This window comes from Leptonychotes weddellii, chromosome 5, assembly GCF_054177405.1.
Source record: "Leptonychotes weddellii isolate Sample4059 chromosome 5, ASM5417740v2, whole genome shotgun sequence".
Classification (NCBI taxonomy): Eukaryota; Metazoa; Chordata; class Mammalia; order Carnivora; family Phocidae; genus Leptonychotes; species Leptonychotes weddellii.
Genome location: NC_138373.1, coordinates 94968481 through 94995627, shown reverse-complemented (window position 1 = coordinate 94995627; position 27147 = coordinate 94968481). Strand labels below are relative to the sequence as shown.

Genomic DNA, 27147 nt, shown 5'->3' with positions numbered 1-27147 from the left:
GGGAGATGAACCATGAGAGGCTATAGATTCTGAGAAACAAACTGAGAGTTCTAGAGGGAGACGGGTGGGGGGGATGGGTTAGCCTGGTGATGGGTATTAAAGAGGACACGTACTGCATGGAGAACTGGGTGTTATATGCAAACAATGAATCATGGAACACTACATCAAAAACTAATGATGTAATTATGGTGATTAACATAACATAATTAAAAAAATAAACTAAGAGTTGTGGAATAAGTTACATCCCCCCAAAATAATCAGTATTTTTGTCAATGGAAAATATCTTAACTAAATCATTTATTATTCCTAATGTACACACAGGAGGTTTGTGAATTACTATATGTACTCATCCTCAGATCTTTAAAATAGTAATGATTGTTTAATTATGGTTCTATCATCTCCTGTTGGTGTGTCTCCTTTGGGAATGATTCCATTTCATTTTTGGCAATTAGTATTTTTATTTGAATAGGAGTCAGTACCTAATGTTTTGCTGAAAATAAGAAACTCCCCTGACTCATCTAGAACATACATATTATTTTATTTATTTTATTTTTTTATTATGTTCAGTTAGCCAACATATAGTACATCATTAGCTTTTGATGTAGTGTTCAATGATTCATTAGTTGTATATAACACCCAGTGCTCACCACAACATGTGCCCTCCTTAATACCCATCACCCAGCTACTCTATCCCTCTACCCCATCCCTTCTGTAACCGTCAGTTTGTTTCCAGGAAACATACATATTATTTTATAAAGCTGAAAACCCCCATTGATCACAACATATTTAGGGTGTACACAGTGACATAGTTTTTTTAACCTATGATAAGCTCAGCTACACTGTAGTTATGTCCTTCCTGCCACCTTCTGGTAATTGCATCTGTCTAATCTATGCATCCTTTATCTTCAGACTGGCCTAATGCAAAGAGGCAACTTCTCAGTGTTAGATATTTAACTTTATCAGCCAGCTGGTTATTTGGCTAGAGCTAAGCTGCAGAAAGAGGATAAACTCTTGAGATATGGCTATGGTATGGAAGAGTTCAATTTATTCTTTCATTAAACAAGTATTTTAGCAAATTTTCTTTTTTTTAAGACTTCTTTGCAAAGATTACTTTTTTAAAAAAGATTTTATCTATTTATTTGACAGAGATAGAGAGAGAGCACAAGTAGGCAGAACAGCAGGCAGAGGGAGAAATTTTCTTTTCTTAAAGATTTTATTAATTTATTTGAGAGAGAGAGAGCATGAGCAGGGGGGATAGGCAGAGGGAGAGAGAGAAGCAGGCTCCCCACTGAGCAGGGAGCCTGATGTAGGCCTCTATCCCAGGACCCTGGGATCATGACTTGAGCCGAAGGCAGATGCTTAACTGACTAAGCCACCCAGGCATGCTTAGCAAATTTTCATGCAAAGGTGAAAAGGTAGAAGAGTCAACATTGTCAAGACATCAGTTCTTTCCAACTTGATCTATAGATTCAATACAATCCCAATCAAAATCCCAGCAAGTTATCTTAAGTTATTTTCTGGGTTGACAAACCAATTCTAAAGTTTAGATGGAGAGGTAATAGAACCAGAATCACCAAAACAATATTAAAGGAGAGTGCTTGCTTCGGCAGCACATATACTAAAATCGGAATGATACAGAGAAGATTAGCATGACCCCTGTGCAAGGATGACACACAAATTCGTGAAGTGTTCCATATTATTACAGTACATTAAAAGGATTATTCACCAAGGTTGGTTCAACATCTGCAAATCAATCAATGTGATACAATACATTAATAAAAGAAAGAACAAGAACCATATGATCCTCTCAATAGATGCAGAAAAAACATTTGACAAAGTACAGCATCCTTTCTTGATTAAAACTCTTCACAGTGTAGGGCTAGAGGGTACATACCTCAATATCATAAAAACCATCTATGAAAAACCCACAGCAAATATCATTCTCAATGGGGAAAAACTGAGAGCTTTTCCCCTAAGGTCAGAAACACGGCAGGGATGTCCACTATCAGCACTGTTATTCAACATAGTACTAGAAGTTCTAGCCTCAGCAATCAGACAACAAAAAGAAATAAAAGGCATCTGAATTGGCAAAGAAGTCAAACTCTCACTCTTTGCAGATGATATGATACTTTATGTGGAAAACCCAAAAGATTCCACCCCAAAACTGCTAGAAATCATTCAGGAATTCAGTAAAGTGGCAGGATATAAAATCAATGCACAGAAATCAGTTGCATTTATATATACCAACAACAAGACAGAAGAAAGAAAAATTAAGGAGTAGATCCATTTACAATTGCAACCCAAACCATAAGATACTTAGGAATAAATCTAACCAAAGAGGCAAAGAATCTGTACTCAGAAAACAGAATACTCATGAAAGAAATTGAGGAAGACACAAAGAAATGGAAAAACGTTCCATGCTCATGGATTGGAAGAACAAATATTGTGAAAATGTCTATGCTACCTAGAGCAATCTACACATTCAATGCAATCCCTATCAAAATACCATCAACTTTTTTCACAGAAATGGAACAAATAATTCTAAAATTTGTATGGAACTATAAAAGACCTTGAAAAGCCAGAGGAATGTTGAAAAAGAAAAGCAAAGCTGGTGGCATCACAATTCTGGACTTCAAGCTCTATTACAAAGCTGTAATCATCAAGATGGTATGGTACTGGCACAAAAACAGACATATAGATCAATGGAACAGAACAGACAGCCAGAAATGCACCCTCAGCTCTATGGTCAACGAATCTTCGACAAAGCAGGAAAGTGTCCAATAGAAAAAAGACAGTCTCTCTGACAAATGGTATTGGGAAAATTGGACAGCCACATGCAGAAAAATTAAACTGGATCATTTCTTTATACCACACACAAAAATAGACTCAAAATGGATGAAAGACCTAAATGTGAGACAGGAATCCATCAAAATCCTTGAAGAGAACACAGGCAGCAACCTCTTCGACCTCAACCGCAGCAACTTCTTCCTAGAAACATCGCCAAAGGCAAGGGAAGCAAGGGCAAAAATGAACTATTGGGACTTCATCCAGATAAAAAGCTTCTGCACAACAAAGGAAACATCAACAAAATCAAGACAACTGACAGAATAGGAAAAGATACTTGCAAATGACATATCAGTTAAAGGGTTAGTATCCAAAATCTATAAAGAACTTATCAGACTCAACACCCAAAGAACAAATAATCTAATCAAGAAATGGGCAGAAGACGTGAACAGAGATTTCTGCAAAGAAGACATCCAAATGGCCAACAGACACATGAAAAAGTGCTCAGTATCATTCGGCACCAGGGAAATCCAAATCAAAACCTCAATGAGATATCACCTCACACCAGTCGGAATGGCTAAAATTAACAAGTCAGGAAACGACAGATGTTGGCAGGGATGCGGAGAAAGGGGAACGCTCCTACACTGTTGGTGGGAATGCAAGCTGGTGCAGCCACTCTGGAAAACAGTATGGAGGTTCCTCAAAAAGTTGGAAATAGAGCTACCCTACAACCCATCAATTGCACTACTGGGTATTTACCCCAAAGATACAAATGTAGGGATCTGAAGGAGCACATGCACCCCAGTGTTTATAGCAGCAATGTCCACAATAGCCAAACTATGGAAAGGGCCAAGATGTCCATCAACAGATGAATAGATAAAGAAGATGTGGTGTATATATATGCAATGGAATATTATGCAGCTATCAAAAAACCGAAATCTTGCCATTTGCAATGATGTGGATGGAACTAGAGAGAATTATGCTAAGCGAAATAAGTCAGAGAAAGACAAGTATCATATGATCTCACTGATTGAGGAATTTGAGAAACAAAACAGAGGATCATAGAGGAAGGGAGGGAAAAATGAAACAAGATGAAACCAGAAAGGGAGACAAACCATAGGAGACTCAATCTCAGGAAACAAACTGAGGGTTGCTGGAGTAGGGGGTGGGGGGGTGGGGGGGTGGGAGGGACGGGGTGGCTGGGTGATGGACGTTGGGGAGGGTATGTGCTATGGTGAGTGCTGTGAATTGTATAAGACTGATGAATCACAGACTGATACTGGCAAAAGAAAAACAGATCAGTGGAACAGAATAGAGAGCCCAGAAATAGACCCACTTAAGTATAGTCAGCTGATCTTTACAAAGGAGCAAAGGCAGTACAATGGAGCTAAGATCATCTTTTCAACAAATGTTGCTGGAACAACTGGATATCCACATGCAAAATATGACTTTAGACACAGACTTTACACTCTTCATAAAATGGATCACAGACCTAAATGTAAAATGCAAAACTACAGAACTCCTAGAAAGTAACATAGGAGAAAACCTAGGTGACCTTGTGTACATACAACACCAAAGGCACAAAGGCACAATCCATGGAGAAAATAATTGATAAGCTGGATTTCATTAAAATAAAAGTTCCTGCTCTGCAAAAACAGTATCAAGAGAACTAAAAGGCAAGTCACAGAATGGGAGAAAATATTTGTAAAAGATATATTTGATAAAGAACTAGTATCTAAAATGTACAAAGAACTCTTAAAACTCAACAACAAGAAAACAACCCAATTAAAAAAAATGGGCAAAAGGTCTGAATAGACACATCATCAAAGAAGATATACAGATGGCAGATAAGCACATGAAAAGATGTTCAACATGTCATGTATTAGGGAATTGCAAATCAAAACAAGAAAATATCACTACGCATGTATTAGAATGGTTCAAATCCAGAACACTGGCAACACCAAGTGCTGGTGAGGAGTACGGAGCAACTGGAAATCTTATTCAATGCTAGTGGGAATGCAAAAATGGTAAGCTACTTTCAAAGACAGGTTGACAATTTCTTACAAAATTAAACATACTTATAGCATATGATCCAGCAATCACTATCCTTACAAATGACTTCAGGACTAGTCCAGTATCTTTATTATTCTTAGAATTTACAACCGATATATTTGTATGTGATTTTTATTGATAATTTTTGTATAGTTTTAGGGATTAATATCCCATGAGTAGTAGTCCAGTAAAAGAAATTACTTATTTGTTGAACACCTACTACTTTCCAGATACTGGGCAGATATGTTTTACATATCTTTCACCTTCACAATAACGTATAGGTAACTGCTTTTCATGCGAAAAACCAAATCAAGAAAATGAAGTTAAGCAATTACACTACTTGCCAATGATAATAAATGGTGGTATTTGGATCCTAACATCTTCATCCACAGCACAGTGGTCATCTTCATTCTTCTCATCATTGGAATATACATATAATAGTTCAACTCTGCCAGGGTATCTGTCAAGTTCTTTACGTGAATTACCTCTTTTAATACTATCATAACACGCTGAGATGGTTAATATAATTATCCATGTAAGGGCATATTTTCAGAGAGAATTGAGCATATTATTTTGTTATTGTGGTAAAATATGTACATCATAATACTTACCATTTTAACCATTTTTAAGTGTATAGTTCAGTGGCATTAAGTATACTCACATTGTTGTGTAATCATCACCACTATTGATCTCCAGATCTTTTTAATATTCCCAAACTGAAGTTACAGTGGTTTTTAATATTGGGAATATGATATGCTCCTCCTCCATTTATGGCCCACTAAATTTAAAATAATAATAATAATAATAATAATAATAATAAATGTGTTAATGTGAGCCACAAGGTTCTGCTTTGTCTAATTCCTGCTTGCCTATCGCATGCTTTTCTGTGTCTAACACATGCATTTCTCAGAGTAGAACCTAAACGTTCCTTAGAGAAGTTGTCTCTCAATCCACAGGTGAAATCAGGTTTTCCTATTGCACTTTCATAGTTCCCTGTGCCTTTCTTTCATTACAAGCATTGGATTTTATGATTAAACAATTATCAGTGCATGATGCCCCCATTGGTCTATAAGCTTCAAAAGGGAAAGCTCCAGAAGCTACCACCTGCCTTTACACAGGAAATACTCAATGAACACTTTTTAAATCCTTGAATGGATAAATGCCTTTAGAGTATAATTATTTCATTGACCTAAAAATAATAATTATGTAATATTGTACAACACCTGAAGGGATAAACTGAAGAGACTGAAAAGAGAAGGAAGAATATACCTTTTGCCCTGTTCTCTTTTCTCAATCACATTCTAACTGTACTGTCATATTTAACTGTCTTGGTAATTTCGTTTTGTTTTAAATCACTCATAGCATCCACTATCTTTGTCTTTTCCTCTTCATATTGTGGCTAAAATCCATTCAAAGAGGGTCAGTGATTCCAATTACAAGTCTAGCCACTTCTCATCAACCTTTGAAAGAATCTCTCTAGTTTATTTGTAAATAAATTAGGCAAACAGATGGAAAGTGAATTTCCTAAAATGGCAGATTGAACCCTTACAGATAATAACTTGAGAAGGGAATGTTCAATGCTTTAGCTTTTTATAGCTCCATTCAAAATACTGTCAAGGATTGGAAATGACTGACTCCATGAAGCAACTCATCTGCTGGTCCAGGACTGCATACCTACTGGCATGCTATTGTGGGGTAAAGTGAGAGGCAGTGGGGAAGTGAGGCTTGTTCTTTGTCCTCAAGAGTGGGCATCTCCCACATTGTTCAACCTTGTTTTGTTTGTGGAGAGCCACCCAGCTGGCTAGACTCTACTCTGTTCTCTCAAGTGACAAAGTGCTCCTGCAGACATTATACCAAACCCTGAGAAAGTCCTGCTGTCTTCCCTAGCAATCAGGTCATAGAAATGTGCGAAGAATAATTGCTGGCAAAAGAACAAACAAACACACACACACACGCCTATTTGTTTATTTTTCACTTAAGCACATTTATTTAAAAACCTAATCTTTAGAATAAATAATCACAAGTTAAGATTGCAAACCATAAGCCAATTTATTCCTATGTTCCTTAGAAATCATGGGTGACTGATTTGTAACTTGAATTGTGTTTTCAATATTGTCTTTTAACACTTAAAATATTGTTTTTAAAATTTATAGAGAGTCTTCTTTATAATGTGTAGGTTATTTTAACAGAGTCCTATAGAAAAGTAATAACTGATATTTTAGAATGTGGGTAATTTTTAAAATATGAATACATTAAGGAAATTGATAATGTGACCATAGTTACTTTCAAATATATAAAGTTTATAGTAGAGGATAAGAACATTTAAATCATTACGAAGTAAAATTAATCAGAATATAAATAAGGTTTAAATTTATCACCATAAATTAGGACTAATGATTCTCAACCTTTTATGGTCATAAACTCTTTCTGATAATCTAATGAAAGCTATAACATCTTCTCCAAATAACATAAACCCACACACAACATTTGATAGATACTGTGTTAAGACCATGAAACTAGTTTTAAAGTTCTGTAAGGACAGGGTCCATGGCTCTGCTGTCTGTTGGTTTATCCCATTTATCAAGTGCTTTCCATGGAATCTGAAACATGGAAAACAGCCACTGAATATTTGTTAAATACATGAATTCAGCATTACTCTGGAAGCTTAGGCAAATACAGTACAAAATGAAGTAAAAACTCAGATTTTAAACAATTAGAAAAGAGGAAGCAAAACAATTATTTGCATACTATGTGATTATATACAATAGGTAAGAAAATGGATTTAAGTAAAATACTAGAATTAGGAGCAAATGGCTATACAGAAGATAAATATAAACCAAACAATGGTTTTCTTGTGTATTAACAATAAATACTTAGAAATAAGAAAAATAAAGCCCTTATGTACAATATCAAACACAATTATCTAGTAGTACTCTTAATAAATGGTGTGAAAAATTTTTTAAAAACTATAATTATTTACTGATATAGCTAAAAGCAGCATTGAAAAATTGGAGAAATACAGCTTTTTCTTTGGGAAGAAGACTCAGTATTATTAATTTTTCCAAAGCAACGTACTTGCAATCAAAATAGAAATGGAATCTCTCTAAACTTGACAGAATAGGTCTCAATTTCATTAGAGGATAAAAATGGATGAAAAGGCTATTAAGAACATTTTGAAACAAATAATAGCTCATGCTAGCAACACTTTTACTACTAAGTACCCACTACTTATATTTAATCCTCACAGTAAATCTCTGAGCCAAATGACATAAATATCTCAATTTTACAGATAGAGAAATTAAAAAACAAATATGTAAAGCAATTTACCCAAGGTCATATAGTTAGTTTGGATGTTGGGATTCATACCCAGGCAGTTCAGCTCTAGAGTTCATGTGCTTAAATAACTGTGCCAAATTGTTTCTCAAGGCTAATAAAATGAGAAAAATCCTAGCAGATAGAAAACCATAAAATAAAGCTCCATAAATTAAAGTGTGATGTTCTTCCAAGAATAAACATATTCAATAAAAGGTAACATTTCCTGGGCATTTACTATGTGCCATACACTTTATTTATTTATTTTCATTATGTTATGTTAGTCACCATACAGTACATCATTATGCCATAGACTCTAGATGTATTATGTCTTTTGCCCCTCACAATTATCCTGTGATACAGACTCTTTCTTTGTGTTCATTTTAGAGATGACATAACTGAGGCACATAGATTAAGCAATTTGCCCAAGATAAGGGTGTCATTACATAGGGGAACTGAGATTTGAACTCAGGCTTACATTCATAATGCTTATATTTTCCATTTGTCAAGGTGCCAACAGATAAAGATATGATATTTGATATAATTAAGGACACAGGCAATTAGACAGTTGGAAAAATCAATAAATATTCTAATCTCACTTCATACATCAATATAAACTCAGATGAATTAAAGGTTGAAATGTAAAAATCAAACCCACTAAATAAAAACTAATAGGAAAAGGAAAAACATTTACCAATCTTTGAATAAAAGAAAACACAAAGGATAATTTTTAAATTGCATATACTAAAAATTATTAATGAATTTAAAAGTCAAAATATAAACTGGGGAAAAGCTTCAAAAAGATTACAGATATAGTTACATGGAGCTCACAGCAACAGATGTGAAAAAATATTAAGATCACAATAGATAAATTGATAAAAGACATGATTAGACACTTACATGAAAGAAAAAAATGAATGATTAAAAAATAAACCAAAAAATGCAAGTTTTAAGAAATGCTATGCATATTTTATTTAATCAAATTTTCACAGCATTAAAATTAATAATATTTATTGCTGGTATGGATGCAATGATTAATATTTTCTAATATCACTACAAGAAGCAGTAACCAAGACAATCTTTTGAGAAAATAATTTAGTAATATGCATGAAAGGTTTTAAAAAGCTCAGACATTTTGATACAGTGATTCTCCATAAGAACTCTATTCTAATGAAATAATTGTATTTATTTAGATTATAATAAAGTAAAATGATAAAATATCAGGCAGGCCTTGAAATTATGCATTATAATAATCAGAATCATAATCACAAAAAAGATTGCTATTATGTAAAAAAGCAGTACTAAATATAATAGATTATTACCTCAAAAATGCAAGGTATACAAAAGATTCTCAATTGAATAGAAGGTAGGAAGGGAGAGGAAAGAGGGAAGAAAGTATTGGCAGTAAAACAATAAGACAAAGTTTTAGAAATACATCAAGGTCACAATAAATTACAACAAATACACATGGATTAAACTAATTTATCTGCTAGAAGACAGGGAATTTCAGAACTTAAACTTCCAAAACCTTCAGCTAGCATTACTGAGTATCTAGAAGAAATAAAATTATGAAGTAATAATACCAAATGTGGTTATTTCTGTGTGGCATTATGGGTGATCTCTATTATCTTCTTTATATTTTCTACAATCCAAGTTTTCCTGTGATCAAGGATACATTAATAGAAAATAAAGCAAAAATTAAGATGAGTTTATTTTTATGTTTATGTGCATTTCTTTTAAAAGTGATTATTTTGACAATATATCATTTTTTGCGTACAATTTTATCCTTGCCCAAATAAATAACAGAATATGTGGAAGTTTCAGTGCAGTATAAATAAAACTATTTTTAAAATTAAGCTCTTTAAGTAAATCAATAAAAGATTCTGGGTACAGATTTAATAGATTATTTCCTATTTTCTATATCAGAACATGCTACTACTACACTTTTTTGTTGCAGGATGGAAGATAACTTTGTAGGGGATTTCATCTTCAAACTGTGTTTTGTAGCAGCATCCTTAAACCAGAGTGTCTTTTTTAATATCAACTACTCGTATCTGTGGAGAATGCTTAAAAACATCTCTCTTATCCTGTGAATAAACAATGTGAATTGGGCCAACAGGCAGTTGCGAAGGAAGAAAAGGAATATCAATTCTATAATTACTAGAATTCTCTTATTTGCTTTGGAACACTATGATGCCTGTGCTTTAAGTTTGGGGAAATGTATTTGCATTTTTTTCAGTCCTCTGATTTCAGTAATACTTTTAATTGTCAAGATTTGGACTGAAAAAGAACAGATACCATAACCATATCATCCTTATTTTCTCAAGACCAGAAATAATTAGCAAGTGAATCTAAGGAATACCTCTAACTTCAAAGAGCATACTTCTCATTTGATGAGTCCTTCTCTACCTTGAATGAAAATTAGAAATACCTGGGACTCATACCCATGTCCAGGTTGAAAACCCCAGTTATTCTGTCTTGAATGATGATTAAAAATTGCTCAGGTGATGGTAACATATCACCTGAATTGAAAACCACTGCATTGTTAGTGTTCCCCATACCATCTTTGTTTCCCTCACAGTATTGTAGCAAGTATGTAGTAAGTGATGTAGTACGTGATAACTAAAGTTTCTGGAATAAATTAATGAAAGATGATCTTCAGGAATACCTTAAATATACTAATTTATACCTAGATTTGCTATAATGAGTCAAATGTAAAATTTAAACAATGAAACCATACAAACCCAAAATGAAAAGTCAAAACCTTTAAAATGTATTTTACTATAAACTATGTTACTTATACTAAATAATGACTATGTTGAATACAAAGCATTTTAAAAAGAAATTATATGTGCATGTGTGTTGGTATTTATATTTCCTTCAGGAGGGCGTGTATATCACATGGGCTTATTGAAGGTGGAATACTATTTTGAGCTCTAACATACCATGAAGTGTGGCACAGACCTTTAGGGTGAGCAACAGGGGAAAAAAGTCCACATAAGATTGTATCCTCTAAAAGGACTAGGCCCTATGGTCCTAGAAGAGAGAATAATCACTCAGTTTTCTGTGTTGCACATTCCAGACAGTATATAAAGAATTCTCTGGGAGAGTGAATCTGAAAGCAAAAATAATCTAGGACATATACCATTTATTTTCACTCTTCACAGCTTTATAATTGTCTACTTTTATTATTGTCAATGACATGTTTCTTCTTGTGTTTTACAGTCCTTTTTTTTAGGTTTTATTTATTTATTTGAGAGAGAAAGAGCACAGAGAGAGAGTGAGAGGGAGAAGCAGACTCCCCGCTAAGCAGGGAGCCTGATGTGGGGCTCCATCCCAGGACCCTGAGATCATGACCTGAGCGGAAGACAGATGCTTAACAGACTAAGCCACCCAGGCACCCCCTTTGAATCAAATTAAGAAAAGGCACAAATATACTGATAAGATTTATTTAACCCATATGTCTAAATAATCAGAATGAAACACTAATAAAATTTAAAGTATATCAAAATGCTTGCTAGTTCAACTTGTTCTGTAAATATCTATCTGTATGCCTACTTGTCTGATACTTACTTAGCTCTTTTGTTGACTTATCCAATCATAATCAAGGTTAATTCTTGGAAAATTGAGAAATGATCCAAATTTATCTTAGGTTATTTTTGCTCCATTTCTATGTATCTTTCTTGTCCCTGTGCCCTTTCTCTCTGACCACCTGATGCCCATTGTAATAAGGCTCCTATCTCCTAGTTTTCTGTTCCCCACAAAAAAATTCTTTTCTAATCATTCACAGTAAGTTATAAATGCCATAAAAATCATTTCACAGAGCAGGGTGAAGAAGAAGGGGCAAGAACGATCCCCAGACTGGCCAAAGCCCACCTGCTGCTGTATCCACTCCCCATCCCATCCAGTGCTGTCCACACCATGCCCAAGAGAAAGCCTGAAGGGGGTGCTAAAGGAGATAAAGCCAAGGTGAAGAATGAGACACAGAGAAGATCTGCAAGGTTATCTGCTAAACCTGTTCCTCCAAAGCCAGAGCCCAAGCCTAAAAAGGCCCCTGCAAAGAATGGAGAGAAGATTACCCAAAGGGAAAAAGGGGAAAGCTGATGCTAGCAAGGATGGGAATAACCCTGCAGAAAACGGAGATGTCAAAACAGACCAGGCACAGAAAGCTGAAGGTGCTGGAGATGCCAAGTGAAGTGTGTGCATTTTTTATAACTGTGTACTTCTGGTGACTGTACACTTTGAAATACTATTTTTTAATTAAATTTTATAAAAATGCAGAATTTTGTGTTTTTTTTTAAGCTATGTTATTAGCACACAGAACACTTCATTGTTTTGGGAGAAGGACATATGTTACTAATAGAACAGATTGATTCAAAGCTAGATTGATACAAGGGGAAAACCCTTCTAGTTTTGAGAAATTTCCTCGTGGTTCCCAGGAGGATGGATTCCTTGATGTGGACACACATTAGCTACCTTGGCACGAACACCTTGGTGGTGTGAAAAAATTAAAATTCATTTTTTATGTCCTCTTCTGTCTTTAACATAGACTTGACTCCCTTAAACCCAGAGACCTGTTGGAGCCTGAACCCAATAAATGGTTCCCAGTATATCAGGCAATCTGGACTTCACATTGTCACCACTGAGATGGCATCCCTCAAAAGAGTTCTTTTTTAGCTTGTGGATATTCAGATTGATAATTCTGCCATTTTCATTTCATTTCCTGAAAGTCAGGGTCAGCTTGTGAAAAGTTGTTAAACAACATGCTAAGTGTGAACTGTCAACCTTCACTCTAAACTTTTCCCTGTTCAGAGCACCACGTGAAGACTTCATTGGGTTTTACAGTGGCTTTCTAATGTTGGTAGTCCATTGAAGAGGGAGTTTGAAAGTTGTTGTATACTGTTGACAATTGTCTGCCCATGTACTGCCTAAAATACCATGATTGTGTATGAAAAGGATCTTTAATAAAGCTGGATATAGTTTGGCTTGGAAAAAAAAATCATTTTACATATCCAAAAATAAATCACATTGTGCAAAGGAGGCAAATGGTCTAAACTGAATATATAGAACATAAGTCAATTTTTCCCCAGCTACAAATGCCTGAAATGTGAAATTAGGTTCATCAAATTTTCTTTCTAATCAGACTCTATTAATCAGAATTCAAATTGGACAAAATTTGGACAAAATGATATACAATAATCACATACTCAAGATTTATATGAATGAGTGTGATAATTTTTTATACACAATGCTACCAAACTAGTAACTGTGAAACTCTTATGTTATCTATTTTCGATTTCCTGATTACTCTTAAAAAGTAATGACCCATTTTTGTAAGAAAATGGCTATAGCCGTGGTTTATAAAATAGAGGTCCCACAGGGTGTTTAAAATTCTTTTAAGTGAAAAGCAACCACATTATTTCTCAGACTTAAGTACTTATTAAACACATCTCTTAGGTATTTATTTTGGTATAGGGGTGCCATGAATAAAAATGACTGGGATATTAAGGGTGATGTAATTTGAAAAAGTTTGGGAACCTCTGGGCCATAGTATAACTCTAAATCATGTGTAACCATGAAAATACCTCATACTGGAATAGCTAATGGATCACCAAGCTCATCATCATCATCACCACCAACAATAGCTAATTAAACAACAAGTTCTACCAAGTTAATATTGAAAAATTTTGCACTCTTTCCATTTCAATTTATATAGATCAAATTCATACAATTTATAGCAATAGTATTTGATCTTCCTGTCACCAGGCTTTCTTTCTTCCAATCCATTTTACATACTGCTATCATATAACAACCTTAAAAAAATGTTTGGATTGATTTCAGCCTCCAAAATCTACATTGTACTCGGTGTACTCTGTCTTTCTCTCCCCATAATACAAAAAAAATTTCCTCTGGGAAACAATCCTTCCTCAATTCTTATTTATGTGGATATGGGGAATAATACATAGGTTCTACGCCCAGCCAGCCATAATATTAAATTACTGAATTATTTTATCCATATGAGTTATGGTTCAGGGATAGGCTTGTGATACACACCTGTAAATCTGTATAATTCTATTTCTTTAGCCATAGTAATTGGCTCAGAGATGAGTTTGTGACTCAAGTTTCAAGCATAAAATATAGTAACTTTATTCAGAAGTCAACAGAAATTTGTCTCTTTTTTTCTGGACTTAATCCTAGGAGGATGTAAACCTACAACTGACAGAAAGTAACATATGGAGCCTAGGATTAAAAACAGAGTTCAGAGAAAGATAAAAACCAATTCCTTATTATATCATCTGTACCTCCAGGATATTCCCAAAGCCCTCTTTACTAAACTTTTCAGTGACATGTACTGGTACAAATCCTTTCTTTCCTCAGTTAGCTATAGTTGGGTTATCCAAAAATGATCAGCAAAGGAGTATTAAGTGATGCACAATCTTTCACTATGCCATTTACTTGCTTAAGAGTAAATTCTTTTTTGCCCAGAACACCAATTGCAAATATCCTGGCTAATGACTAAAATCTGTCTTTTCTAAAACTTTCACTTCTATATCATTTAAACAAAAATCTTTTTGTACCCTACACTCCAGCCAAGTGATTTATCACTACTAAAAACATGGCTTTGCTTTACTTAGTAAATTTATTTATATCCACTTAAGAAGGAAGGAAGAAATCTATCTATCCATAAGAACTCAGCAAAAGAGAATCCTCTTCCTAAAAAAACTTCCTAAATCATGGAACTCACAATGATCTTTCAACCTCTAATATCTAATTTATTCTAGATTTCTTGATTACTCAACAAAGAGTTGCTGAATGAATACATATTCTTAGTATGTATCAACTGAATAATTAGCCTTTTCTTTATTGATATTCTGTCTTATTTCTCTATTGATAGTATTTTGTTTATATTTATCACTCCAAGCAAATTGCTCCCAAAAAAGAACACTTTGTATACTCTGTATTCCTTAGAGCAATCAGCACCAAACTCCTTGAAGCACAACTATTATTACAGATATTTTTACAATTTATATTTAGTTTACTCAAATGTTAATTATTTTCAGATAGCATACAATTATCACTAAGAACTATTTGCTTCTAAAGAGTTAACTATTTTTTTCTTGTCACAAACCTGTAAATGTACAACAACCTATAAACAAACTATGAAATAAAATTGTACTCAAGCTAAAAGTCACAATATATGTAGGATTGATTATAGTGAAAAACTTACGTATCTCTATGATCTTATTATCCTCTCTTATTAGAGAAGACTGTATTTTACTTCTATACATAGGAAATCAAGAACAAGACTGAGAGGATTTTCTTATTCCAGTCTTCAGTTAGTTTTTCAATTTCCCTCCTTGTTTCCTGACACATATGTCTTGCTATTTTGTGGTGATAATATTAGTCCCTTCTTCAATCCTAATCTCACTTCTTTCCTGATTTTCCTCCTCTCGTTCCTAATATCAACCACTTGATTCATTTTGCATAACATGTAAGAAAGGACAGAGAAAAAGAGGACCACTCTGGGTGCAGTTTAAAATGCTCCAATTAATTTCTTCTTGGGAATCCCATGTCTTGTATTTCTTCAAGCAGCAAGATCTTTGTGGTTTTCTGAGATTTTTTTTTTTTACTAAGCTAAGGAATTCTAAGAGAACATATAAATAACTAAATAAATGGAATTTTCTTTTTTGTAGGAGGGCTAAAGAAAATCTTCTGAGTAGTAGTAGTAAATAAAATACTGATTAGATGATTACTCTTCCTAAAGAGAGGTTCATGAATATTCTATAAGGAAAGGACAAACGGTGCTGTGTATAGTAGTTGATAAATGATTTAATATATGTAATTAAGGTCATCATAATGCTTCAAAATCTCAACTTGAAGAGCCATGACATTGATTTAGCTCTTGCACATGAGCCACCTCCAAGGCACAGCTTAGTTACTAATCAATCTCTTAATAAACCAAGGCAGGGAGATCTGACCTCACTGCCCTTCAGACTCCCCAGTCATGTTGATTTTCTTTTTATAATATTATTAATTTTACATGGAATTCAGAAAGTAATCCAAAACAGCTCATGAGAAGCTAAATAGCATAAACAAGTCTAATTAACACATAGAAAGTACATTAAGCATGTCAATTTCCTGAAGATTAAGATGATCTCTTCCTTTGAAAAGAAACACTTTCAAATATGTTTAGGTTCCTTACTTTGATTCTTTCACACACACAAAAAATTCTAGAGTAAAAATCATATTCTAGGGTGCCTGGGTGGCTCAGTTGGTTAAGCGACTGCCTTCAGCTCAGGTCATGATCCTGGAGTCCCGGGCTTGAGTCCCGCATCGGGCTCCCTGCTTGACGGGGAGTCTGCTTCTCCCTCTGACCCTCCTCCCTCTCATGCTCTCTGTCTCTCATTCTCTCTCTCTCAAATAAATAAAATCTTTAAAAAAAAATCATATTCTATGAAAATTTATTTAAACAATTGCTGCAAGATGTTATGGTTGCATTTCTTAATTAATCATGAGTCTATTTAATTGACCATACATACCATTTTGGGTGTTAACCTAGAATGGTTACTGAATGCACAGTAGCAATTGCAAAAAAACCTCAAGGTATAAGCTTTAAAAGTTGATGTAGAAAATGCTTACTAAATATCCCTGATTAGAGGAGGTGGGGGGACCCTAAGTTTGTCTTGTCACTCAAATATAGCTCGATAGTTATCAAATCAATGGTCTGAAGATCCCCTGGGTCACAAGAAGAATGGGTGGCGTTTAAATGCTGCACTGTTCCCAGGGATAGGAGCATGGAAGCTGGATGGGAACAGTGAGTCTAGGTGCCAGCTTTCTGCTCTGTATTGCCCTAAGAACCACTGTGCGGTTGTGCAACTGCTTTGCTGGGAGGGGTTCAACAAATGGCAGAAACATGGTGAGATACTCCCTGGTAGGAAAGGTGGGGATCCATGCTGTAGGAGTCCCTAAAATTTGGAGTTTTGAAACTCAGTCATGTGCCTGAGATAAAAAAGCTGGAACACAGGCAGGGTAAATACAGGGTTCTGATGGAAACCAGGGAGACAACAGTGATTGATTGCTCTTCTGTAAGGGTTCACTGAAGGATGGAGGGCACAAGTTTTCAGCTCCAGGGTAGAGAGCAGGGTGCTGCCATATTCATTCCACCCATCAGTGTTGAAAGCTTTCAAAGAGCAACCTAGTGGAGTCCAGAGCTGCTTACACCAAGACTGCCTCCCTGTGCACTGGAGGTGCATTTCCACTAGGGCAAGTCCACCTGAGAATCAGTGCAACAGGTCCTTCCCCCAGAAGACCAGCACAAACAACACACTCACACCAAGTTTATTGATCATAGGGGGCTACAAAGCTTCAGCTCTAGGGGAAAATAGTATCTAGCCTCCTTTGTACTTTTATTCTTTATTTTTTATTATTTTTTCATTTCAGTTCTTTTTTTCAATTTTTTACTTTTTTTTAATTTTTATATATGCTTTAATTTTTATTTTTGTTTCCTTTCATTGTATTTTATTTTATATATATATATTTTTTTTTTTTTTCATTCCTTCTTATTTTGGGATCTAGTTTCTTTTAACAAGCAGACCACAACACACCCAGAATCTAGTGTTTTGTTGTTGCTGTTTTTGTTGTTGTTGTTATTGTTTTTTTGTTTGCTTTTTTCTTTTTCTTTCTTCTTTCTTTTCTGGACAAAATGACAAGATGGAGAAATTCACCCCAAAAGAAAAAGCAGGAGGCAGTACTCACAGCCAGGGATTTAATCAATACAGATATAAGTAAGATGTCTGAATTAGAATTTAAAACAACGATTATAAAGACCCTAGCTGGTCTTGAAAAAGCTAGAAGACTCTAGAGAATCCTTTACTGTAGAGATAAAAGAACTAAAATCTAGTCAGGCCAAAATTAAAAATGCTATAAGCAAGATACAGAACCACATAGAGGCCATAAAAATGAGGATGGACAAAACTGAGGATTATGTAAAATAATGAAGCTGAAAAGAAGAAGGAAAGAAAATTATTAGATCACAAAGGTAGACTTAGGGAAATCTGCGATTCCATATAATGAAATAATATCTGAATCATAGGATTCCCAGAAGAAGAGCAAGAAAAGGGGGCAGAAGGTTTATTTTAACAAAGAATAGCTGAGAACTACCCTAATCTGGGGAAGGAAACAGGCATTCAAGTCCAAGAGGCAGAGAGAACGCCCCTCAAAATCAACAAAAACAGCTCACCATCAAGACATATCATAGTGAAACTTGCAAAATACAAAGATAAAGAATTCTGAAAGCAGCTTGTGAGAAAAGGTGCTTAACCTGCAAGGGTAAACACATAAAGCTGGCAGCAGACCTGTTCACAGAGACTTGGCAGGTCAGACAGGAGAGGCATGATACATTCAACATGCTAAATGGGAAAAATATGCAGCCAAGAATACTTTATCCCGCAAGGCTGTCATTCAGAATAGAAGGAGAGATAAAGAGTTTCCAAGACAAACAAAAGCTAAAGTAGTTCATGAACACTAAACCAGCCATGCAAGAAATATCAAAGGGGAGCCTTTGAGGAGAAAAAGAGACCAAAAGTAACAAGAACTAGAAAGAAAGAGAGACAATATAGAGAAACAGTGACTTCATAGGTAATGCAATGCCACTAAATTCATATCTTTCAATAATTACTTGGAATGCAAATGGACTAAATGCTCCAATCAAAAGACATAGGGCATCAGAATGGATAAAAAAAGAAGACCCACTGATATTCTGTCTACAAGAGACTCATTTTATACCCAAAGATACCTCCAGGCTGAAAGTAGGGGGTGAAGAACCATTTATCATGCTAATGGATATCAAAAGAAAGCTGGAGTAGCCATCCTTATATCAAACTAGATTTAAAACAGACACTATAATAAGAGAATAAGGAGGAACTATATCACAATAAAGGGTCTATCCAACAAGAAGATATAATAATTGTAAATATTTATGCCCCTAACTTGGATGCAGCCAAATATATAAATCAATTAATAACAAAATTAAATAAATTCTTTGATAATAATACAGTAATAGCAGGGGACTTTAACACTCAACTCACAGCAAAGGACAGATCATCTAAACAGAAGGTCAACAAGGAAACAAGGGCTTTGAATGACCCACTGGACCATATAGACTTAACAGAAATATTCAGAGCATTTCATCCTAAAGCAGCAGAGTAGACATTCTTTTCAAGTGCACATAGACCATTCTCTAGAATAGATCACATACTGGGTCACAAATCAGGACTCAACTGGTACAAAAAGGTTGAGATCATATCATGCATATTTTCAGACCACAATGCTATGAAACTTCAAGTCAACCACAAGAAAATATTTAGGAGGACCACAAATACATGGAGGTTAAAGAACATCCTACTAAAGAATGAATGGGTCAACCAGGAAATTAAAGAAGAATTAAAAAAATACATGGAAGCAAGTGAAAATGAAAACACAACAGTCCAAAACCTTTGGGATGCAGCAAAGATTGTCCTAAGAGGGAACTATATAGGGCGCCTGGGTGGCTCAGTTGGTTAAGCGACTGCCTTCGGCTCAGGTCATGATCCTGGAGTCCCGGGATCGAGTCCCGCATCGGGCTCCCTGCTCGGCAGGGAGCCTGCTTCTCCCTCTGACCCTCCCCCCTCTCATGTGCTCTCTGTCTCAAATAAATAAATAAAATCTTTAAAAAAAAAAAAAAAGAGGGAACTATATAGCAGTACATCCTCAAGAAGCAAGAAAAGTCTCAAATACACAACCTAACCTTACACCTAAAGGAGCTGGAAAATGAACAGCACATAAAGCCTAAATCCAGCAAAAGAAGGGAAATAATAAAGATTAGAGCACAAATCAGTGACACAGAAATCAAAAAAAACAGTAGAACAGATGAACAAAACTATTAGCTGCTTCTTTGAAAAAATTAACAAGGTTGATAAACCCCTAGTGAGGCTTATCAAAAGGAAAAGAGAAAGGACCCAATAAATAAAATCATGAATGAAAGAGAAGAGATCACAACCAACACCGCAGAGATACAATTATAAGAAAATATTATGAGCAATTATATGACAACAAATCAGGCAATCTGGAAGAAATGGATAAATTCCTAGAAACATATAAACTACCAAACTGAAACAGGAAGAAACAGAGTATCAGAACAGGCCCATAACCAGCAAAGCAATTGAAGCAGTAATCAAAAATCTCCCCGCAAACAAGAGTCCAGGGCTGGGTGGCTTCTCACGGGAATTCTACCAAACGTTTATTTATTTTTTTAAAAAGATTTTATTTATTTATTTGTCAGAGAGTGAGAGCACAAGCAGGGGGAATGGCAGGCAGAGGGAGAAGCAGGCTTCCTGTCGAGCAAGGAGCCCGATGCAGGACTTGAGCCCAGGACCCTGGAATCATGACCTAAGCCAAAGGCAGACACTTAACTGACTGAGCCACCCAGGCATCCCAACTACAAAACATTTAAATAAGAAATAATATCTATTCTTCTGAAACTGTTCAAAAAATCAGAAATGGAAGGAAAACTTCCAAACTCATTCTATGAGGACAGCATTACCTTGATCCCAAAACCAGAAAAACACCACTAAAAAGGAGAATTACAGATCAATATCCCTGTTGAACATGGATGCAAAATTCTCAACAAGACACTAGGTAATCAGATCCAACAGTATATTAAAAGGATTATTCACCACGACCAAGTGGGATTTATTCCTGGGCTACAAGGATGGTTCAACATACACAAATCAATCAACATGATACACCACATTAATAAAAGAAAGGATAAGAACCATATGATCCTCTCAATAGATGCAGAAAAAGCATTTGACAAAATACATCATCCTTTCTTTTTTCTTTTTTTTTTTAAAGATTTTATTTATTTATTTGAGAGAGAGAGACAGAGAGCACGAGAGGGAAGAGGGCAGAGGCAGAAGCAGACCCCCCGCCGAGCAGGGAGCCCGATGCGGGACTCGATCCCGGGACTCCAGGATCATGACCTGAGCCGAAGGCAGTCGCTTAACCAACTGAGCCACCCAGGCGCCCTACATCATCCTTTCTTGATAAAAACCCTCAATAAAGTAGGGATGGGGGAAAATACCTCAACATCCTAAAGGCATATAGGAAAGACCCACAGCTAAGATGATCCTCAATGGGGAAAGACAGAGATTTTCCCCCAAGTTCAGGAACATGAAAGGGATGTCCATTCTTACCACTGTTGTTCAACATAGTACTGGAAGTCCTAGCTCAGCAATCAGACAAAAAGAAGAAATAAAAGGCATCTAAATCAGCAAAGAAGTCAAATTTTCACTCTTCGCAGATGACATGATACTCTATGTAGAAAACCTGAAAGACTCCACTAAAAAGCTGCTAGAACTGATACAGAAATTCAGCAAAGTCGCAGGATATAAAATCAATGCACAGAAGTCTGTTGCATTTCTATACACCAATAATGAAGCAACAGAAAGAGAAATCAAGTAATGAATCCCATTTATGATTGCACCCAAACCAATAAGATACCTAGGAATAAACCTAACCAAAGAGGTAAAAGATCTGTACTCTGGAAACTATAGAAAACTTATGAAGGAAATTAAAGAGGACACAAATAAATGGAAAAACATTCCATGCTCATGGATTGGAAGAAAAAACATTGTTAAAATGTCTATACTACCCAGAGCAAACTACACATTTAATGCAGTCCCTATCAAAATACCACCAGCATTTTTCACAGAGCTAGAGCAAACAATCCTGAAATTTGTGTGGAACCACAAAAGACCTGAAATAGCCAAAGCAATCCTGAAAAAACAAAGCTGAAGGCATCACGATTCCAGACTTCAAGCTACATTTCAAAGCTCTAGTCCTCAAGACAATAGGTACTCTCACAAAAACAGACACATAGATCAATGAACAGACTAGAAAACCCAGAAATGGACCCTCAGCTCTGCAGTCAACTAATCTTCGACAAAGCAGGAAAGAATATCTAATGGAAAAAGGACAGTCTCTCCAACAAATGATGTTGGGAAAATTGGACAGCCACATGCAGAATGAAACTGGACCGCTTTCTTACTTCATATACAAAAATAAACTCAAAATGGATGAAAGACCTAAATGTGAGACAGGAATCCATCAAAATCCTAGAGAACACAGGTAGCAACCTCTGTGACCTTGGCCACAGCAACTTCTTGCTAGACACATCTCCAGAGGCAAGGGAAACAAAAGCAAAAATGAACTATTGGGATTTCATCAGGATAAAAAGCTTCTGCACAGCAAACAAAACAATCAACAAAACTAAAAGAAAACCTATGGAATGGGAGAAATATTTGCAAATGACATATCTGATAGAGTTAATATCCAAAATCTATAAAGAACTTACCAAACTCAACACCCAAAAAATAAAAAATCCAGTGAAGAAATGGGCAGAAGACACTATCCAAAGACATACAAATGGCTAACAGACACATGAAAAAGGGTTCAACATCACTCAGCATCAGGGAAATACAAATCAAAACCACAATGAGATATCAACTCACACCTGTCAGAATGCTTAAAATAACAAATCAGGAAACAACAGATGTTGGCGAAGATGCAGAGAAAGGGGAACCCTCCTACACTGTTGGTGAGAATGAAAACTGGTACAGCCACTCTGTTAAAGTTAAAAATATTACTAATACAAAAAGTTAAAAATAAAACTACCCTATGATCCAGCAATAGCACTGCTAGGTATTTATCCAAAGGATACAAAAATAGTGATTCAAAGGGGCACATGCACCCCAATGTTTACAGCAGCAATGTCCACAATAGCCAAAGTATGGAAAGAGTCCAGATGTCCATCAATGGATGAACAGATAAAGAAGATGCGGTACACACACACACACACACACACACACACACACACACACACAATGGAATATTACTCAGCCATCAAAAAGAATGAAATCTTGTCATGACGTGGGTAGAACTGAAGTGTATTATGCTAAGCAAAACAAGTCAGTCTGAGAAAGACAAATACCATATGATTTCACTCATATGTGGAATTTAAGAAACAAAACAGATGAACATAGGGGAAGGGAAGGAAAAATAAAACAAGATAAAAACAGAGAGGGAGGCAAACCATTAGAGACTCTTAACTATAGGGAACAAACTGAGGGTTGCTGAAGGGGAAGTGGGTAGGGAATGGGGTAACTGCATGATGGGCATTAAAGAGGGCACCTGATGTAATGAGCAGTGGGTGTTAAATGCAACTGATGAATCACTAAATTCTAGCCCTGAAACTAATAATACACTATATGTGAACTAACTTGAATTATAAAATATAAAATAATAAAATAAAATGAAATAAAATAAAAGTAAAATAAAAAAATAAATAAAATAAAATAAAATATTTTAAAAATCCCTGACATTCACTGAGTCCACAGTGGGAGAATTAAATGTAAGTGTTAAGCTAGACATAATGGCCCATTGGCAGTGATGAGGACTGTTGAAGGGAAAATATGTCAAGATGTTCAGAGAAGAAGGTCACAAAATACGAAAGCTCACTGGATATCCACAGTTATTTTGGTGAAATTCAGTTCTTACAGCAACTCAACACCAAATGACTAATCATGATAGAAAACGAAAATACACTTGAATTTTAGGTTTTGAAACATTATACACAAATAGTTCAAATTTATCTAGGCTACATTTTAAAGAAAATAATGCATAGAGGCAAACATACTGGATTTACCAGTTCCTTTACAAATGTACTGAACTCATGAAAATTATATCATCACAAAGGTCTTTTATCAGAGTTTGTTAAAAGAGGAAAATGATATGTGTCCTACAGATATACAATTATACTTCTGTCTTCAGGAAGCAGAGAAATCTCTCGTTGCAGCAGGTGGGAAAAAGAAAAGAAAGAAAAGCTAATAACTAAAATATATTCAGTACATATATTTAATAGAAAGTGTTTTGGTATACAAATAAACATATTAAAATATTTTAATAACCATAATGGAGGGTTTTTTTTACTTCTGTGATGATTTAATTATATTTCCCTTATGAAAGCATTATGCTGTATTAAAAATTTTTGAAAATAAAGATGGCCACATTGATAGTTTAGTCCCACTTCTAGTAAAGAAGACACATCATTCTAGGATGTGAATATCACTCAATGCTAGTTGATTAAATTTTCCATGACATTCTATAAAGTTTTATATCCAGTTTACAAAGTGTTGGGTACTTTTTCTTCAGAGTATTCTTGTTACTTTGATTTCAAGTCAATGAACATATCATTACAAAAATATGCTTTTTAAAATTTGGTTCTAGAGGACTACAAAAGGGCTTAAGCATTTGAATTTTTTTCTCTCACACGCTACATCTAAAAAACAAATCTAGTAAAATGGATGCATAGTGGCATCAATCCTAGTAAACTTATAGTATGCATCACAGATTAGAAAATCTTAAACAGTAAGTTCTGTTTTTACTAAAAAACATTAGCAATATTAACTGTGGCTATTTTATGTTTTCCAAGGTCTCAGAAATAACAATTATGGGACACCTGGGTAGCTTAGTCAGCTAAGTGTCTGCCTTCTGCTCAGGTCATGATCCCAGGATCATGGGTTCGAGTCCCTAATTGGGCTCCTTGCTCAGCAGGGAGCCTGCTTCTCCCTCTGCCTGCCGTTCCCCCTGCTTGTGCTCTCTCTCTCCCTCTGACAAATAAATAAAATAAAATCTTAGAAAAAATAAAGAACATTCATACCCAAAATTAAAAATAAAAGTTTCGTGATAAAAGTCATCATTAGACTCAAAAAATATGTATTTTTACCCTAAGAGAGACATTTTAACCTTCAAGTGTGATCAAAAAGGAGAGGTGTCGGTAAGTTAACATAATTTCCTTAAAAGTCAAGAATAAGAATGTCTGCTTGTACTCCTTCTATTCAATATTACACTTGAGCATTGTACAACAAGGTCAGAAAAATAAATAAAAGAAGGACTAGGAAGGAGGAAAGAAAAATTTCATTATTCACAGACAATATGATTGTCTAAACAGAAAACATGAAAGACAAATTACAGATTAAAACTAATAATAGTACAGCAATTTTCTTCATATAAGATCAATTCTAAAAACCAGTTGCAGTCCTATAAACAAGGAGAAAACAATTAAAATGTGATTTTAAAAATATCTACATTAGCAACAAAACTATTAGACATTTAGGAAAAATTTTCCCAAAAGTAGTATGAAACCCTTCTGAAGAAAATTGCAAGATTTATTAAAAGAGTTTGAAAAATTGCTAATTAAACAAAGAAATATTGTTAAATGTCCAAGAATAAGAAAACTCAATATAATAAAGATTTCAATTTACTCTCAAATTAATCTATAAATTCAATACAATTCCAATCAAAATATCAACAGAGTTTGGTAGGGAATTTAGTAAGATAATTTTAAAACTTATGTTGAAGAGCAAATAGCCAGGAATAGTCAAGACAAAAAGAAATGGGTGGGGTCCTTACTTTAGAATAACCATGATTTATTATAATGTTATAATAATTAAGACAGTTCAGTAACAATGCAGAGTGGAACAACAAATCATTGGATCAATAGAGAAAGTCCAGAAACAGACCCACCACTCAAGGAGACCAGATAAATGATAGAAATAGCCCTGTAACTACAAGGGGGAGGATCAATTATTTAATAATTTGGAGCTGGAGCAACTGATGATCCAACCAATGATGACCCTGCCCTCACATTAATTCCAAGTTTAGTAAAGAAAATAATTCATGGGCGCCTGGGTGGCTCAGTTGGTTAAGTGTCTGCTTTCAGCTCAGGTCATGATCCTGGAGTCCCAGGATTGAGTCCCTCACTGGGCTCCCTGCGCAGCAGGGAGTCTGTGTCTCCCTCTGACCCTCCTCCCTTTCATGTGCTTTCTCTCTCTCTCATTCTCTCCCTCTCAAATAAATAAATAAAATCTTTTAAAAAAATAATTCATAGCCCCCAATTTCAAAACTTTTAGAGAAAAAATAGAAATATATTTATGACCTCATAATGGGAAAGAATTTCTTTAAAAAATAAAAGCACAAATTAATATGGAAAGGGTTTATAAATTTTGATATATTAAAAAAAAAAAAACCTTCTATTCATCAAAAGACACCAGAAACAAAGTAAAACAACATGCTAGAGCTCAAGGGAACCTATTTGTGATTCACTTTAACTACCAAAATTTTTATGTCCAGAATATGTTGAAAAAAGCCGCATAATCAATAAAGGAAAAGACAAAAGAGAAAAAAAATTAGGAAGTAAGCAGAGACTTTGACCAAGCAACTTAAAGAAGATGAAAACTGCAAAGTCGATAAATATATAGAAAAATGCTTAATCTCACTAGTAAATAGAAATAAGTAAAACAAAACCATAATAGAATGTCCTTAAACACTCATCAATTTGCAAACATTTAAAGATTTTTAAAATACTAAGTGATGGTGAGAAAAGAGCAACACACTCACTTAGGAAAAATAAATGGTTACTGATTTTTTAAGCCAGTTTGCCAAAATCTGGTGAAGTTGAAAATACATATGCCATATGTCCTAGAAATGTCATTCCTAGCTATAAACCCTAGCACCATGATACTTAAATTATACAGAAAGTTAAAAAACTAAACATGCAACTACCATGTGACCCAGCAATTGCATTCCTGGACATTTGTCCCAGAGAAGTACAAAAACAAGTTCAAACAAAAACTTAAAAATAAACAATCATAGCAGTTTTATATGTAATAGCCAAAAAAGTGGAAATACTCAAAATGTCCTTCCACAGGTGAATTGTTAAGAAAACTGTGGTACATCCATACCCTGAAATACCACTAACAATAAAAAGGAATAAACTATTTATACATGCAACAACTTAGATGAATCTTCAGAGAATTATGCTAAATGAAAAGTCAATTCCCCCAAATTTACATACCATATAAGTCCATATACATAATATTCTTGAAATGACAAAATTATAGA

General features: G+C 34.9%; 1 protein-coding gene, 1 non-coding gene and 1 pseudogene across 3 annotated transcripts in view; 2 read left to right on the top strand and 1 right to left on the bottom strand.

Annotated features, from left to right (window-relative positions):
- Window positions 1-27147, bottom strand: part of CNTN1 (contactin 1) — a 290007-nt gene that overhangs the window by 118183 nt on the left and 144677 nt on the right. The gene's annotated exons all lie outside the window — the stretch shown is intronic.
- Window positions 1595-1701, top strand: LOC115943295 (U6 spliceosomal RNA). The gene has a single exon (XR_004077887.1). It is a non-coding gene; the product is annotated as a U6 spliceosomal RNA (small nuclear RNA).
- On the top strand, window positions 12063-12424 carry LOC102735792 (non-histone chromosomal protein HMG-17 pseudogene; annotated as a pseudogene).